Raw genomic sequence first — 18,334 nt, 5'->3', positions numbered from 1 at the left:
GATTTGTAGGTGTCTAAAAATACGTAGTGATGTTGGTCTTGGAGCATTTCTTAACTCGTGCAAGTTGTTCTCCAAAACTTTCTCTGACTGAAGTGATAAGTTGAACAGTTACAGTAAATAGAGTAATATTTTGATTGGTACAAAACCTTTCGTTTCTTCTTGATGTCTAATTAGTGTAGCTCTGAATGTCAAATATTTATCCGCTCTACCCGGCGCGGTGCTCACTTCGGTGGGGCTCCATCTGGCTCTGCCTGCCTGGAAGCCTGTTCCTCCATGGAAGAGCTTTCCCAGACTCGGATCTGGTGCTGGATCCCACCTGTTCCCCCTCCAGGCCTCTTGGTCTGGAAGGGAGCTCTTCCCTCCAGCAAATTCAGGTGGAAGATAGTGCCAGGAAAACTAGACAGGCTGGTCCATGAGTGTGACTGTGCAGAGCAGGAAGTGTCACCCCACGTCCTGCCTAAAAGCTGCTGATGGGTGTGAGTGGGGCAAATATGTTAAATGAAGGCATAATTATGCATTTCAACTACCAGTGATGTAATTTCTTAGTACAGAATGTGGTGTAGAAGCCTTTTGTATCCATAGAATCCAAGATTGGTTTGGGTTGGAAGGGACCTTAAAGCCCACCCAGTGCCACCCCCTGCCATGGGCAGGGACACCTTCCACTATCCCAGGTTGCTCCAAGTCCTGTCCAACCTGGCCTTGGACACTTCCAGGGATCCAGGGGCAGCCACAGCTTCTCTGGGCAACCTGTGCCAGGGCCTCCCCACCCTCACAGCAAAGAATTCCTTTCTAATACCAAATTATATGGGTTTCTCAGGGATTTTAGTAGCAACTGTACTACAGACTTGAACTGAAGCAGAGGGATCCTCTGGTTGTGACTTGTTCATACTGAGTGAGAATCCAACCTACAACCCTCCAGGGAGGAAATGGATGCTTATCTTTAGGCAAAGGGTCAGACTTTTTTCCCCTGCTTCTCCTATAGTGCAGAAATAAATGCCTATATAAAACTTATATTTCCTTACATTGTAGAATGTTTGCTACATTTTGGTGTCCTCACTGAATTCTAATTTTATAAACATATCTTCTCCATCCATCATGTTCTTTGTGTAACCCAAAACGTGTCTCTCTATGATTAAAGCATGTATTGAAGAAATTTCCCATTTTTTTCCCCTACTTTTCAAACTTGAGTTAGTGTGAGGTTTGGATGATCCAATGGTTGTACTGGAACTCCTTGGGAAAGGGCTGTGCTTCAGCCCTTCCTTTGGGATTTAGGTTGGTTGGTTGTCAGCTGAGAGCTGCACTGAGTTATCAGGGAAAGAAAGAGTTTCAGCTTTTATTGAAGTCAGAGTTGGTAAAACAAGGTTTAAGTAGTTCCAGTGGAGAGTTTGCAGCTGAGCAGTGAGCTGGTGAATGGACTCATGGAGTGGAGGGAACTGAAAAGGCAGTGGAAAAATTCTGTAGAGCACCTGACCAGGTTACTGCTTTTGTCTTGTGGCACTTGGAGAATACCCAACTAAAAATAATCCAAGACAGCCTTTCTCTGTAAAATAAATCAACTTTAACAAGAATGAGTTTAATGTATTAAAATATCAGTATAACTGACTTTTCCCATCTGAATTTGTACTTTCAGGTATTGGAAATTTGACTGAAGTCTACCTATCATGCACTGGAGAAGGTAATGATTCTTTAATACTAATTTTGATGTGTTGGTGATGCTAACTTCTCTTTACTCTTGCCATCGTTCTGTTGAAATATCAGAATCTTCTTTGTATTGTTTTGCCTTAGACTGAAGAACTGCCCCAGAGTTTCTCAGTGCCCTGACAGTGGATTTTAATCACCCTTTTTAAAAGAATATATGTCTGTCTTTAAGTTCTTGGGGTGTATATGTTGCATTTATGCAATTTTACATGGAAGGGTTTATGGATAACACAGAACAACTTGTCTTCAGCTTGACTATTTTTATAACTGAGCCACTGTTTAAAAGGATGCACATAAGTTAAAGAATAGATTTTTTACAAAAGGATATTGATATCTTGTTATCAATAGTGCTTAGGTTTTTTTTTTTTTTTTCTGGTTAGGCTCTTATTTGTCTTGTGAGGAGATTTTCAAAACTGGTGTTTAATTAATCATTGAACGATTGACCCTCTAGTTGAATTAGCCAAACAAACCTGTGGTGTTTCTGAAACTCAAATTTTCTTAATGGCATCTCAGTTTGAATGTCAAAGGGAACCGGTATTGTTAGTGGAGAGGTGGGTTTTGTACAATAGAACCTGAAATTATCTTGAAGGGCTTTTTTTTCAACATGCTTTTACGTATGAATTGTACGATGTTATTTTCAAAGGAGAAGAAAATGTTTTCAGATCTTACAATTAAGTATTTGAAATATAAATGTCATCTTCCTTCTTAGCTTTAGGTGATATTTTTCTGTCTGTTCAGAGAAGGTTACAGGTGGCTTCTGATCAAAATACTTAATTTCTTAATTCAGAAATTTCTGCTTAGTCCTGGGTGGTGTTCACAATGAAAACTGAAGCTATGGAGATGATGTAAATATTCTTTTGGAATGTGCAATGCTCTCTTAGTGTGAGGTTCTCCAAGACAGCATGATAAATTTTGTGATATATCACTTGCTAGTGGTCTGAAAGGAAAAGCTTATTTCTTAATATAAAAGATAACTTTGAATAATGGACTCCTCATCCCTTTGGACAGTACTCCTAAATTAGCCTGAGAGCCCTTTCTCAGGTGCAATCTCATTTTCAGGTTCCCCACGGTAAAAAGGAGATGCTGATCCCCATTTCGTTTGGAAAGTGGTTTCAATCTGCTGATGAAAAGTACTTGTGAAGAGTTAGGCAACCTTGATTAATTGAGCCTGAATAAGAAGTGCAGGATCAAATCTCAGGATATTATTTTTAGGCTGCAGCCCTGTGTTCTGCATTCCAAATCCTTTGATGCCAGTGTGATAGGAGGTGGGAAGGGCTGGAGCAGACACTCTTATTCCTGCTGGAATAATGGCTTGCAAATGCTGACACTGCTGCAGACAGGAGGGGGAAAATTTGCTTTTTGTTTACAGAGCAACACAACTATTTGGTAACCATTTCTCATTAGTGAGGATGTGACTGGCATTGGGGTGGAATGCCTGGATTCTGTGCTGGAACCGGGAGTGAAGTGGTGTTTAACAAAAGCCAAGCGTGGGGAAGTGCTGGGGGAGTGAGAACCATGAAGAGTTCAGTGATGAGCTGTGGAATGTTTGGGGCTGGGACCGGGAGGCAGAACTGGGTTCCTGTGGTGTGTGGGGAGTGGGGAGAGGAATAGGAATGTCACCCGAGCTGCTGAGATGTCCTGAGCTGGGAACTCATGAACTTTGTGAACTCATATGAACTTTGTGTATCTCAGTTCTGCTCTCTGACCAGCAGCAACCTCGAGGTCAGTGCTGTGCTTTCAAAGAATGAAGCACAGAGTGTTTTTTAGGAGAGAGTGGTCACACACACTGCTGTGCTTGACAAAATTCCACTTATGGGGACTGCAAATTCAGCTTTTATACCCATTTCATCTCTTGGACAGGGCAGGACTTTCTAACCCCCACTCCTCAGCAGCACATGGCCCTTGCTAAGCCCTAAGCAAGGCCCTGAGGAAGCCAAGTTTGGGGTTTTGCTTCTGCTCTGGTGAATCAAAACTGGCTGTTGTTGGCCAAAGTGACTCAATTAAGTCGATTTGATAGGAAACATTTGTGCATTGTAATGGTATAATTACAAAATTCTACTTTATTACCTGTCAAGCTAATTAAACCAGCAACAGGTTAACAGTCCTCTTAAAGCTGGTGGCATCTGTGCATTCTATTCAAAACCAGGCTTAGAGTGTCATTTTAATTAGAAATATTACCAGTAGACACTGTACAGCTGTGCTGGAGAAATGTCCTGATGCTGAATGTGCTGGGTAATAGCTGGAGGAAAGGAAATTACAGTGAATACAGTCTGGAAAAGCAGTCATTTAAGGCAGGGTTTGAAAGGATTGGGACCGTCTTCAAGGGCATCCAGAGTGAAGTGGCAGCTTTCTCTTCCCTGAATTAGTAAAACTGCCATTTTGTGCTGGATTTAGTTGTCTTTTAAAAGTTCAGGAGGCTCTGCCCTCTTGGCAGTTGCACCTCAGAGATAGTTTGATGATTTTACAGGAGAGTGAAATGACAACTTTTTGATATATATAAGCTGGATTTTAATTAATCACTGCAGAGTTCACATTTTGCTTGATTTTGGGGGTAATATTTTGAGTCATATTTAGGATGGAGTCCTCATGGCTTGACTCTTCATCCTAAGAACGTGATGAGTACAAAAGGCACCAGCCAGCTACTTGGACAAAACTTAGAATAGAGTGATGTTAACTCATGGGTGCCTCGTTCCAGCAGCTTTGCAAAACTTTGAGGGTGGTTTTCTTTCAGAATATGTGTGAGGGTGTGTTGTCTGTGTTCCCTGAGTGGGTACCTGGGGCTGGAATAACACCAGGGGATGTCTGGTGAGGCAGCAGGGCCGTTATTTCTCAAATGTGCCACAAGGAATATTTTGGCACGAAGCAAATCTGCCCTTCTGCACTCGTTTGATATTGTAAAAGAGATTATTGTGGCCTTACAAGAAGGTTAAGATGTCGTGAAGTTTAATACACTCTGAAAGTAGTCCTGTTAAAGCCACTGTTGCTCGTGATTGATGAGGCAGGTTATGATGGGAGCTCTAAATCTTGTGTTTGTGTGTGCAAATTGCCATTTCCCAGCCTTTTCAAGGTTGCTGAGTTTATCTCGTGGTGCAGCCCATATTTAAGGATTTCATGTTGTATTAGCCTTTGATTAAGGGGAAAGGAACTTTGATGATAAAATGCCCCTAACAGTGGTTCTGTGGACCAGCTTGGAATAACTTATCAGTCATTTTTCATGACTGAGAGCATGTTTGGGACATGAGGGTCACCCTTTGAGGATTAATTTCTGAGATAAACAGCTAATGGCTGTTGGATGATTATGGTCAGAAGCAATTATTATGGTATTTTTCAACTGTTCATTCCTACAATACAAAGTCACCAGGCTCAGTTTTAAGCTGCTGTTTAAATAGCTGGGTCAAGATATGTCAGCCTGGATTCCAAGGTGTTATTGAATGATAGGAGTTGCTGACACTTCTTCACCACCTGCTCTGGCAGAGGTGGGTCCTGACAGTTGCTTTTGCCTATTCTACCTTATTTTTTCCTATTACCTGACCTTTCTACACCCTCTAAGTCAGCAGCTCAAATAACTAGTTGGCAGCTTTATGGAGTCCCCTGTAAATATCAAAGTAAACATGTATTTTGCAGATATAATAAAGAACATTTCACACTTGGCTTAAGTTTTCAGGCAGGTGTCACTGCCTCCTTCTCTTCCCCTGGGCTTCAGGTTCCCTTTCTTCTGTCTCCTTTTAAAATTTCTGACATCAGCTGAGCTGAAAGATCTAATGGAACAGGACATTGTGAGGACAGCTCATGAGCTGCTGGAAGGTGGAGGTAAAAGTGGTAGAGCCTGAAAGCCAAAGAAACGTGTCTGTTTAATTCTATTTAATGAAAAAGAGAGAGCCCTAAACAACAGAGAGATGGGGAGCTGCTGTCAGAAGCACTGCTTGAAAGGAGCGAGGAAGTGTCTGAGGGGAGGGATTAGTGCACTGAGGAATAAACTGCTGAATCACTGGGAGCAAGGAAGCAATACAGAGTGGAGAGGCTCTGCAAAAAAAAAAAATAAAATAAATAAAATGGCTGCTGTAATTCAATTAAAATCACAGTAGGATTTGCTGGTGGAGATGGAACATCCGTCATCCCGTATCTCGCGCTGGCTGGTGCCTCAAGGGCTGCTTAAGTGAGTGGAGAGCTCCTGAAAAATGCTGGAGTGACAGTTCTGCAGTGATGTGAGTCTCCTTTTCCGTGCAGACAGATGTGTTTTCCCCAGCACACCTACTGAGTTTGAACTGCTGCTCGGTCTTCAGGCATGGGACGCTTTTTTAGTCGATTATCTGAATAAAAAGTTGTAGTTTCTCCTGCAAACTGGAGGAGGGAAACCCTGTGGGAATGCTGCTCGGGCTGTGGAGCTGCAGGGGTTGGGGGCTGCAAATCAGTTGGGCTTTTATGATTTTTTTTTTTCTTAATTATTTAAAGATGTTCCCATGAGGGACTGAGTGGTGAGGGAGCTTCAACAGCCTTCACTCGTGTCACCGGTGATGTCCAGGGTATAAATGAGAAAAGGCTTGAACCACTAGCAAAGGAGCTCTGCTCTCAAGTGAAGGAGACAAAACCAGGTTGGATTTGAGTCAGATTAAACTGCAGATTAACTTAGCCTGGTGACTTTTTATTGTAGGAATGAACAGTTGAAAAATGCCATAATAATTGCTTCTGACCATAATCATCCAACAGCTATTAGCTGTTTATCTCAGAAATTAATCCTCAAAGGGTGACCCTCATGTCCCAAACATGCTCTCAGTCATGAAAAATGACTGATAAGTTATTCCAAGCTGGTCCACAGAACTTTCACTTGGTTTTCAGTCAGCGTTTCTTGCTGCAGGTGGGACAGGAGGTTTGGCCGTGGCTCTGCCCGTTCCTGGAATGGCTTCTTTGCTCTCAAATCTCGTGTTGATCACTTGAAATGCCTCCAACGTGCCCTCAGCGATTTTAAATAGCGTCAGTTAACATTTAGGGAATTAATTTCAGGCTCGTGGAATATCAAACATTTACTTTACAGATGTAAATGAGGTGTTCAGACCGTGCATCTCTCGTGCCCTTTAACCCAAATACTTGTAAGGCAAAAAGTGCTGAAGTCTGCAAACGTGAAGGTGTGTTTTGGTGCTGGAATTATGAAACGTGGCATTACTGCAGCCAGTTTGGACACTGCACCAGTAGAATTCAGTTCTTTGCTCAGATTCAAGGCTTGGAGCAACCTGGGCTAGGGGAAGGTGTCCCCACCCATGGCAGGGGTGGAACAGGATGAGCTTTAAGGTCCCAAACCATTCTGGGATAATGAGAAAAGTGATATCTCTCTCAGTAAAAATTAGGAAATGAAAAACTAAAGCCATGTCTGGATGAAACACCTGATCCTGTCAACCCTTCACTGTGGAACACTTGATGCTTTTTCTCCTCCTTGTTGAAAATTTGCTACCCAGAAACAACCAACTCAAACAGAAGTTAAGGTTCTTCAGAAAATCTGTAATTAGTTAAGAGGAATCTTTTCTTTGCAGATAAAAATATTAAGTCTGATCTTTACTGAGATTGATTTTGTCGACCTTTTTATTGATAAAAAATGTTATAAATATGATTCTGCAAAAAGGTGTCACAGTGGGATTTAGTCAAAAGATGTTTTCCCTGGTCTGTCTTTCGTGCTGGGACAAGGGATGCAGAGATGCACCTTTTGGCAAATGAATCCATTGCTTCAAAGGATCCTTGTGCCAGTTGAAGGGATGAGAAATGTTTTCAATTTGGCGGTTCAATTTTTTCAAATCAAGGGTCAATTTTAAAGGTTTCCTTTCTTTGAATTTTGATTCTTAGTTTCTTTGAATCACAGTTGGCTTTATTGAGAAGGAAAATAAGTTGTTGGGGGGTTTTTTTGTCTTGTTTAATTCATTCAAACTTGTTATTGTTCCTATTTATACCATTTTAAGAACATATTTATCACCTTACTTGGGAAATCTGTGGTTTCAATTTCTCCTACTATCACTCTTTTTAAGTGGTTAAACTTCATACACCGTGTTGCAAGTTCTGTTTTTGTAGAACAGTTGAGTTTGGAAGGGATCTGTAAGGTGATGTAGTGCAACTGCCCTGCTCAAGCTTTCTAGTAAAATGTTATTTTAGGACTTATTGAGTGGCAGTTGTCCTCAATACACCATGTGGCATAAAGAAGGAATTGGAATATGACTCATTTTTTGTCTCCTGTCTGTAATTCCTTCTGGTCTCTTCTCATCACTTCAGCTCCCTTGCCACTTGTAAATCTTCTAGGAGTTATCACTTCAGTCTCTCAACCTCTATGTTCATTGCTCTGTAACAACTCTTGTCCATCATTATTCCTTTTACCATCAGGTCTGTATTTTCATTTGTGCCTCTGATTCATGACCAGTTCTGAACATGCAGGATTTTAGAGCACTTGTCCCTTATTCTGTTCTATTTATTTCAATAGCTTAACTGCCCAATATCAGAATTTCCTCAACATGGAGCCTTACAGGCAGTAAACTGCATTTCATGCACTGCTGAAGTTAATGGGAATTTGGATCAGCTTTGTGATGCCCTACTTCAAAGTAGTTCAAAGATCTCTTATTTCCTCATTTTCCTCTTAATCTTCGTTCCTCTCATTCCACAAGAATTATCACAATTCTACTGTATCACCTGCTTTGATACAGGAGATCTTATCCAGCACAGTCCTTGAAGTCTTTTTTTCTCTTCCACAGGAAGCAGACGGGGAAAAAAACCTCTTTTCATGCCAAGCAGATGTGTCCTGATTTTCTTTGTTTTTGCTTAGGTTTTGCTACAGTCTGTTATCCTAGAATTAAAACACCTCATCAGAGGCTGATGATTAGAGCTCCTTCTCTTCCCCCCCCCCCCCCCCCCCCGTAAAATGTCATTATAGCATTTCTTTCACTTTTTCTTGGTGACTTCTTTTGCAGCTCTTAAACTGCAGTAGGCTGTGCCACTTGAACTCAAACTTCCACCACTGGCAATCTTGTATATCAGTAATTCTTTTTGATACAGCTACAAGAATATATTGTTCCTAATTTATTTTTATGCATCAAGATCTTACACTTTCTGATCTTTTGGTGTTCAAGCATCCTAAATGGCATGGGTCTTCTTGGGACCAGTGGCAGGACCTTGCTTTGTCAGTAAGATTAGGAAGATTGATCAATGAGGAGGAAATTCTTCCCTGGGAAGGGTGGTGGGGCCCTGGCACAGGATCCCAGAGGAGCTGTGGCTGCCCCATCCCTGGAAGTGTCCAAGGCCAGGTTGGACGGGGCTTGGAGCAACCTGGGCTAGTGGAAGGTGTCCCTGCCCAGGGCAGGGAGTGGCACTGGGTGAGTTTTAAGGTCCCTTCCCACACACATTGTACAGATGGTGTTGCCTGATTACATTTCATCTGCTGGTTTCCAATTAATTGCCTTGGTGTGAACCTTGTATTTCTAAGCAAGGGCTAAGTGGTCTTTCTCAGAGGACCTCTGGCCATATTTGTCTTTTCTCAGAGCCATGAACCTCTGCTCTGTCTCCCTGCTGCCAGGAGTCCCCAGCAACTGGGGGTCAGTGCACAGCATTCCAGACACCTTCAGACAGATGTGCTGTTCTCTCTCAGCACAGAGTTGCTCAGATCTGGTTTTCAGACAGAGCTGTAGAGCTGGACAGAGTCTGGGCATCCCTGTGCTGTCTCTTTGTTCCTGGGGGAGCTGCTCGTGTCTGTCCCTCAGTCCTAACGTGTGGCACGTGTGCTCAGTGATCCAGGGCTTTGCACAGGGAGTCTCCCAAGGACCTGCTGTCAGCTCTGCTGGGTTTTCATTTCTCTGTCTTTAGTGCTTTCTGCAACTTGCTGCAATCACAAAACACGTTGTCTTTGCTGGTTATGCCAGTCTGGCTCTGGCAAGGGACCTGCAGCTGTAGGCTTGGGTTTGCTTTTTGTCATTTGAGAACTTTTTCCCCCCTTACACCCCGTGTTTACCATCTGCATCGCTGTGTTTACCATCTGCATTTTAGAGATACATTTCAAGTAGTTTTATAACCCTTTTTACTGTATCTTCAACTCTGTTAATTGCACTAAAGTTCACTTTCTGCAGTAACACGAAGTGCTTGGAGTCTTTTTTTGTTCTGTTACAGCCTGTAGCAGAAAAAGTCCCCAGTTTCCAGATGACTTTGATTTCCCTTCCTAAGCCATTTTCGTGTAATTCCGCATTCCGACGCGCTCTCGGTGCTAAAGCTCTTTATGCTGTGGTGTATTTTTAACTAATGATGTGTCACTGTACCAGCTTGGATTTTCTTGTATCTATTCTGTAAACAACTAAAGTTCCTTTTAAGGGGGAGGAGGAGGAGAAGAAACGGTGCCAAAGAGCTACAAGCCGCGTTTGTCTTCACGCAAGCAAAAGAGATCAGACTGGCCTGGGCCCAAATTAATTAAATGTTCTATTTAGTGGAAGATGTCAGTTAGGAATAGATAACACTTCCCATCTGAAGCGCTTGACTGGTGGAGAATAACGTGTCTGTGGGAGCAAGCTTCTGAATGTTACCCAAATGTCAAAGCAGTAGGGAAAGTTTTGAGGCTGAGGCTTTGCAGAACGTTGTCTCCTGGCAGGTCCTTCAGCTCCAACTTTTCCATTAAGAGGGGCAGCGTCAGCAGAGTGCTCAGGGATCACAGGAGCCAGCAGGGCCAAAGCATCCTGGCATCAAAGGGATGTTCAGAGCAGTTATTCCTGTTTGAGGATTGCAGTGCCAGGGCCAGGAGCAGTGGGAGAACATGTGGGTTTAGAGGGTAATAGTGGACAGAGTAGCTCTTTACATTTATATTTGATGAACTGGTGATTTGGACACACAATGAGGAAAAAAGAGTAAACCCTCTGGGATAAATTTGAGGAAGGATTTAGGAGAGGGATTTGGTCCAAGTAAAGCAATCTATTGACAAGTGTGTGGGGGGAAGGGGACTGGAAGGCTTTCCTGTGGATAATTTTCTGTCATAATTGAATATAGCTGTAGTTTCTGAAAATTTCTATGTCTATAAAATCAGTTACCTGGAATATGTGTTCTTAAATTGAAGTGCTGTAATCTTACATACTGTAGAGCAGGTAACTAATAACCATTTACTGATGTAATACTGCCCTCTGCTTAAAGAATGCCAAACTTCATTGCAGACTTGTACACTTAAAACAAAACATACCTGAGCAAAGAGCATGGGAGGTTTTAATCCAGGAGTTTGGATCATTTTGGTCTGGAAGGCCAGAGCCCTGGTGGCTGTGGGATGTAAAATGTGAGCACTCATTCAATCAACTCTGTTGTGGGTGGGTTGTTTTACCCATCTGGTGTTGTGAGATTCTTCTTGTGGCTATAAAAGTGGGATATATTTTGCTATTCTGCTCTAAAACGTTTAGGTAATAATTTTAGCTTATTATAAGAGTCTTGAAGAGAGGGTCTTAGGTAAAAGAATGACGTTAATTGAGATATCCATGAAAATCAGGATGGCTCGTTGTGATTAATCTGCTTGAAATAAATGCCAGAAAGGTGAAAAATGATCTACTTGTCATCTGAAGTGACTTAATGCACTTCTTTCTGCCACTGTACATCAGGTGTGTTGTTTTTGCTGCAAGCATATTTCATGTGGGATGACAAATCTTAAATTACTACTTTTAGAGAGGATGTAGAGAAGCAGTGCCCCATTGCACTTGATCCTTTTCATTTAATCAGCTCGTGGTCCACTTCATACAAAAACTGTTTCACCCTGATCCTCTTGGTTATATACTTGCTCTTTACCCCATAAATATCTTTGTTGAGATTTAACTGGGCAAACTTGAGCCACTTGTAATACTTTGGCCCAGGATGTGATCAGCTTGATGTGGTACCTGGTGCCCTCTGTGATGCTCCTGGTACTTGGGGCAGGCAGAATACCTGGGAGACACCTGAAGGAGGTTAAAAATGCAGATAGAGGTGTTGATAGAGGATCACCAGAGCACATGGGTATCTGGCAGGGTTTCTGGTTCCCAACCTGAATAAGAAATATCAGAGGCACAAATGGGATCACCAGCTTTGGGGGTTTTTGGTGCCAGTTCAACATCTCACTTCTCTCTTGATGGAACCTCAGCATGTCCCAGCCTTAACCAAGGGATTAAGCCATCTGGGTTAGAAGAGATTAAAATATTAACAGGAGAATAATCAAGGTAGACTGTCCCTGATATCTATCTGCTGCTCACCAAGGTGTCACCTCCTGCCTGCAGAGGTGAAGGGGCTGCTCTGGGCAGGAGGAGGGGGAGCTCACAGAGCCCCTGTCATGTGGGGGAGACTTCAAATTAGATTTTGGGAAGAAATTGTTCCCTGTGAGGGTGGGGAGGGCCTGGCACAGGTTGCCCAGAGAAGCTGCCCCATCCCTGGAAGTGTCCAAGGCCAGGTTGGTTGGAGCAGCCTGGGCTAGTGGAAGGTGTCCCTGCCCGTGGGAGGGTTTTGGGACTAGATGGTCTTTAAAGTCCCTTCCAACCCAAACCAGTCCAGAATTCTGTGATGATTCTGTGTGCTCCTGTCCCATGAGGCCAGTGGGACCTCCCTGAGCTGAAGTGCACCTTGCAGACACACCGTGTATTCCATTGGTGTAAATCCAAGGCACTCTGGCTGCTCTGGAGTGACAACTTTCTCAGGAGGGGCAGGGACTGAGCTCTGCTCTGGGGGGGACCAGGGACAGCACCCAGGGAACGGCTGGAGCTGTGTCAGGGCAGGGTCAGGTTGGATCTCAGCAAAAGGTTCTTCCCCCAGAGGCTGTTTGGGCACTGCCCAGGCTCCCCAGGGCAGTGGGCACAGCCCCAAGGCTGCCAGAGCTCCAGGAGGGTTTGGATGATGCTCTGGGGCACAGGGTGTGACTCTTGGGGTGGGCCTGTGCAGAGCTGAGGGCTGGACTGGATGGACAAAGTGACAGAGTTAAAGCTCTGCCTTCTGTGTAAATATTAGATGTGATATGTTCTGCTTTATTAAGGAAATGTGTTTGGCATCTTGTTACAGGAGAACTAATTGGGTCCATAGTGAGTGCATGAATTAGGACTGCCTTCTGCAGCACCACTAATTTATGCATATCAGGGTTTGAAAATGTTCTAGACATCTTCAGGAGAGTTGTGCAGTTTTAGGAAGTTAAAAAAATGGCAAAATAACTCAAGAATTTAGATGTAGATGAATCTTCTTCCCAATACCTAAACGTGCAGTTGTACTATAAGTAAAATACTGAGAAATATGAGGTATATAAGGTAAAGTTTTTAAAGCTCCCATTTATCAGACCTGACCAGATAATTCCCAATTTGTAATTATTAGGCTAATTTAGCGTGATTTCCTCATAACAGAATGTGTGAGGATTAATATCTTATATTTTCAGAATGAATTGGTGCACATTTGTCTCCATAAAGATCTGGAGGGGAAAGCACTGAGTTGTGGAGAAGTATGGGCAAGTGTGATGTCATATACTGTGGAATACAGGAATGAGAACATGGAATTTAAGTGTTCCCTGTGTATGAGGAGGATTGTCCTAATGGAGACTGGGGCCAAAGGGTAGTTCCTTTCCTTATTTTCATTTAAATTATGTGAACCTTTGGATTTCTGTTTTAATTTTTCCCATCTTAAGAGGGGTCTGGTGTCTCTAAACTGGGCTGCAGTCCCTTTCTGCGAGCTACAGAGTTATTCTCAGATGCATGTTCTATTTTATATCCATTAAGATATTGGATAAAATGCATAAAAGCAGCCAAACTGGAAGTCCAAGCTTTCCAGTTCTCAGGAGAGTGGTCTGATGACCTCATTGTACCAGTATGTGATCCAACCCAGTTAACTGCTAATTTCTTGAAGCCCCTCTGGGTCAGGAGGAAGGAATGAGATAATTTGATGTTGAACTCGAGAATGTGCTCACAGGGGCTGTGATGCCTTGGGAGCAGGAGGGCTTTTGGAGTCAGCAATGTGTTGGGTGATTTATGAATCATCTTATGAATCATCTTATGAAGTCCCCACAGAATCCTTTAGGTTGGAAAAGACCTTTTAGATCACAGTCCAGTGATTCCCTGAGTGTGGCCAAGCCCAGCACTAACTTATGTCCCCAAGTGCCTTTAAAAGCCTTCATGGCTTTTAAGTGCCCTCAGGAATAGTGAGTCCACCACACCCCTGGGCAGCTGTACCAGGGCTGGACAACCCTTTTCATGAAGGAATTTGTCCTAATATCCAGTCTAAACCTCTCCTGGCACAGCTGGAGGCCGTTCCCTCTCCTCCTGTCCGTTGTTCCCTGGGAGCAGAGCCCGACCCCCCCCCCCGGCTCCCCCCTCCTGTCAGGGGGTTGCAGAGCCAGAAGGTCCCCCCTGAGCCTCCTTTTCTCCAGGCTGAGCCCCCCCAGATCCCTCAGCTGCTCCTGCTTCTCCAGCCCCTTCCCAGCTCCGTTCCCTTCCCTGGGCGTGCTCAAGTCCTGGCTGGTGTGGTTCTCGTGGCATTGCCTTTAAAGGGAGAAAATAGCAGCCAATGTTCACTTAAAAGCACATTTATTGGGTAGAAATATTCTCAGAATCAGGAGCTCAGTCCAAGCAAGTTGCAACGACTGCCAAGTTTTCAGTCTCGGTGGGATTTAGTCAGGGATGCCCCAACTCTCCCACACAGAGATGTTTGAAGCACTTTTCCTACCCTGAAGCAACATTGGAGATGGATTTGGAGCTTCGACATCAAGTTTCAGTATTTACCTCCAAGGCAAGCTTTTCACTAGACTGAACTTTTAAGAGACTAAACTGTGGAGTTAAATATTTCCAGCATCTGTGGAGCTCTCTCTCTTTCACAAAGATGATGTTTTAGGCTTACAAAAGGTGTTTTCAATACATAATAACAGCGTGTCTAGAATATACCCTTTAATTAAAACAAAAGAGCTTGAGAGGGGTGAAAAGAACACCCCTATAAAATGAGTAAGTGCTCACAAGGCTTCCATTTAATCAATAGTCGTGTCGGCGGCGATCGTGAAAACTTCAGTGCCCCCATTTTAATCAGGGATGTTTTTTCCCAGCGCGGGGGCAGAAAAATATCCTGATTAATTAATTTCTATTCCTGGACCGAGCCAGCCTCCCAGCAGAGCTCACCTGAGCAGCTTGGGGACAGGGCAAAATGTGCACTGAAAATGTAAGTGGTCCCCGAGTTGATGTCGTCAGAGCCGGAGCCGAACCTGCGGCCGGAGCTGATTAATGAGTCGCTTTAGTCCGAGAGAACAAGAGGCAAAACTTGAGTGCTGGGGGAACCTGCTGCTGCTTTTGATGGAGTGGGTTTATTGAACATTTTTTTTTTGCCTGGCCAGGAGCTGTGTTATGACTTTTTATAGCAGGAGTTTTGATGTCAGGGCTATTTTAGAAGAAAGAGCTTTGCTGTTTGATTTGCATGTCGGGCTGGCTCCCGCAGTCTGTCCTTGCTCAGCGAGCAGGATCCTGGTTTGCTGTGCCTGGAGGGATGCAAGATATCCCAGATGGGATGGAAAGGTAACAGCCTTCCTTCTAGAAGGTATTGGTGTACTAGTTGCATATAATTAGGAATGTTAACAAGGGCATTATTGTGCTAATTATTATGCCTAATTATGGGAAAAAAAATAGAAAATTTCATGGCCACTTTCTGCTAGACAGAACTTTGAAGCTTTCCAGAGACTAAGCACATTAATTAATCTACTGTGCTTGTTTAAATATAAGAATATACTAAAATATTTTCTGTTTCGGGGGGGGGGAAGGAGAAATGAGAATAAATGACCTTTCTAGTGAAGCAACCCACTTAAATAAGTAAAAATAAATAACTAAATATAATCACAGAAATGTTGTTTTCAGTGATCCAATTGATAAAACAGCCCAGCAAGGAGCTGTAAGAGTTATGATCCATTGGGAATGACACGAGAACTTCCAGTGTGAGATCTGGTTATTACAAACTGTAACTCAACTTCCTTTTACTGCTGCTCTGTCACAGAAGTTCACAACTTGATCATCCTGTGAATCAAGTCAGGTTTTAAGAGGACAAGAGCTCCTTAAATTCTTTTTCTCCCAGTTTATTTGCACGAGAGGGTAAGAATTCCAGCCCACCTGTACTATTTCAAGGAGTTAGAGCAGTTGGATAATTTCTTGGATGGGAACTTGGAGTGGTATCACTTAAGCCAGAACAATTTGTACTTTGAGAAGTAATGTTGAGCAGCTCAGGGAGCTACTTTGGGTATAACTTTACCCATTTATACCCCTTTCAACCCTGTCAAAATTGCTTGTTTTTAAGAGATCAGTGCTGTATATTGCAGGGAAATCATGGAGTTAAGATGATCTTGTGCTCACCCATCTCTGAAGCTGAGCACTCCAATCAGTTGACTCAAATATTCATTACAGGAGCAAACCCCTGCTGATTGTAATGAGAATTTTGTCTGCATAAAGCTTTTGTGACTGAATCTGGAGTGGTGCTTTAGACTTCTTAAGAGACTTTCAGAATCTTGGCTTTAAGATAATCTTTCCTAAAAATAATACAAATTGCTCTTAACGCCTCATTCAGAAATGGTGGGATTTTTCCAGTGGGTCAAATGGACTTTGGACCAAGATGTGAAACTTTTGTTTTCTATGTTTGTCTTGGGATAAATATATTTTTGTGTGCATGGAGCTGGACTGCAAGTCAGATGAACAAATGGTCTTTGAATCACACTGGGCTAATTAGGAGAGCCACGTTGTGGTGGAGTTAATTAGATAATGCAAAAAACCTCACCCCTTTTCTTGAAAACCATTCAAAAAAAGTAGAGTTTGCAAAATACTTATTCAGTCTGGAGGCAAAATGTTACACAGGGAAAAGGAGACTGAATGAACACTTTATTGTTTGACTCTCTTAGAAATGCTGTCACTTAAAAGGCCCAGAGGCTGCCAAAGGAAAGTTTGTGGAATCTCCGGTCTCATTTTTTGTATCAAAAAGGCTTTGAACAAACCTTAACTTTTTTTGACAGAGCTGTAAAATTTTTTGGGAGTTCTCTTGGAGTGAACTCTCCCCATCCCTGCTGTCATTTAAAGCAACGTGTTCCTCAGGGAATGGTGGGCACCCAGGGAGAAGAGACAAAATGCTAATGATACAGTGATAATTAAAGCTAATTAGAGACTGGGAATGCAGATGGAGGCAACAAGGGAAGCTAAAAATCTGGGGGTTGTGTAGAGCTCATAATCCCAACAAAGTTAAAGGTCTGGTAGGGGCAGGAGAGGGGCTCACACACACACATTTCCGTGGCACTGAGGGGGAATCTTCCTAAAAATAATAATAATAATTAAAATGTTTCTGCTGTTTGGGATAGGGAATTTCCTAAAAATAATAATAATAATAATAAAATTGTTTCTGCTGTTTGGGATAAGAAGGGTGGGAATGGTGGGAATTGTCCATAGCAGCAATCTCTCCCTTTTCCAAGCTGAGGGAAACTTGGCACTGCCACACTGTGCTGTACCTTGCAAGGTTTCTAAATGAAGTGGAGCTTTTCACAGCCCTGAGCAGATGTTTGGGTAATAATAAAGTGGATTTTCCAAAACACTTTTACCATCAAATTGAATAGGAGCAGCAACTCCTTATCAAGGATAAGATTTAATGGAATTAATTAAGATTAAATGGGATAGAAAATCCCAAAGTACCTTTTCTTAACCTGCTGAAACTCCAGTGAGACAGCAAACTTCTGGGTTTTAAGTTGTAAGGTGCTGCTTATCCCAGGGAATGGACCATCAGGTTGGAATTTTCTGGATTTAAGGGGTGAATTGGCTTTGCATGGGTATAGAAGCATTGAGAAGATGATATGTGCCTGCAGAAATCCAGGGCTGAGGACTTATGTCTTATTTGCACTGTTTGGGGAAATCTTCATCCAGTCATTCCTTAAAATTGCTTGGAATTGGTGAAAATGAGGCAGTTTGGGAGTGTTCCCAACCCCAGTAAAGTCAATGCAAGGCAATAGGATTGGTACCATATGACTTGGTTTAGATCCTTAATAGGATGACAAATTCTGAAGTGTTATTGATAATGTCAGAACACTAAAGGTGTAAATTATGAAAGACCTAAGTATATTTTTGCATAATTTTTACCATTTGTAGCATAAAAAAATTTTAAGTCTTAATTCCGTCTGTTTTCGAAGTTCTTTATATGATTTTTTTTATCACTTAAGTCCTCACACATTTGTCATTTTTAAAAATATTCAACAGTCACTGTAATACTTTGTTTAATGAAAAAACCCAAAGTCTAATATTTTTCAATATTTATTCTCTGGAGATCCACTGAATTAAATAAATGTAATTGTGTATTGATCAAACAGTATTAAATCCCTTGGTTTCTTGAATATTGGAAATTCCTTACAGCAACTTCTTTCGTCATTAGGAAAAATCTTCTATATGAGGTGGGTTTTTATCTATGGGGAAATGGTGCTGGGCTCCCCAGGATTGGGAGTTTTCCCCCTTAACTGATAATTTTGGACTGTGTTCATGAACTAAAGTCTTGCTGAAACAAGCAAAATTTCCAGCTGGCCTCATTTTACTGTTTGCTTTGGTTTTAAAGTTAAAATTGGACATTTTTTTTAGCCATTTTGAGTTTTACTTTGGCTTTGGAAAGCTCAGTGACTGCTCAAACATTAAGGACCTGAAATGTTTCTTTACTGATGTCT

The 18,334-nt window shown here is 42.4% G+C and overlaps 1 protein-coding gene across 1 annotated transcript in view; it reads left to right on the top strand.

Annotated features, from left to right (window-relative positions):
* Positions 1–18,334, top strand: part of LOC113999997 (contactin-4-like) — a 234,158-nt gene that overhangs the window by 37,159 nt on the left and 178,665 nt on the right. Inside the window, exon 2 of the mRNA XM_039380823.1 lies at positions 1,631–1,675. The gene's annotated coding sequence lies outside the window, so the exon portion shown is untranslated. The remainder of the gene's footprint in view (positions 1–1,630; positions 1,676–18,334) is intronic.

Source organism: Pipra filicauda, unplaced genomic scaffold (genome assembly GCF_003945595.2).
Source record: "Pipra filicauda isolate LSUMZ 115617 unplaced genomic scaffold, ASM394559v2 scaffold204_size1372650_pilon, whole genome shotgun sequence".
Classification (NCBI taxonomy): domain Eukaryota; kingdom Metazoa; phylum Chordata; class Aves; order Passeriformes; family Pipridae; genus Pipra; species Pipra filicauda.
The sequence above is the reverse complement of the archived record's forward strand: the minus strand, read 5'-3'. Positions and strand labels throughout refer to the sequence as shown.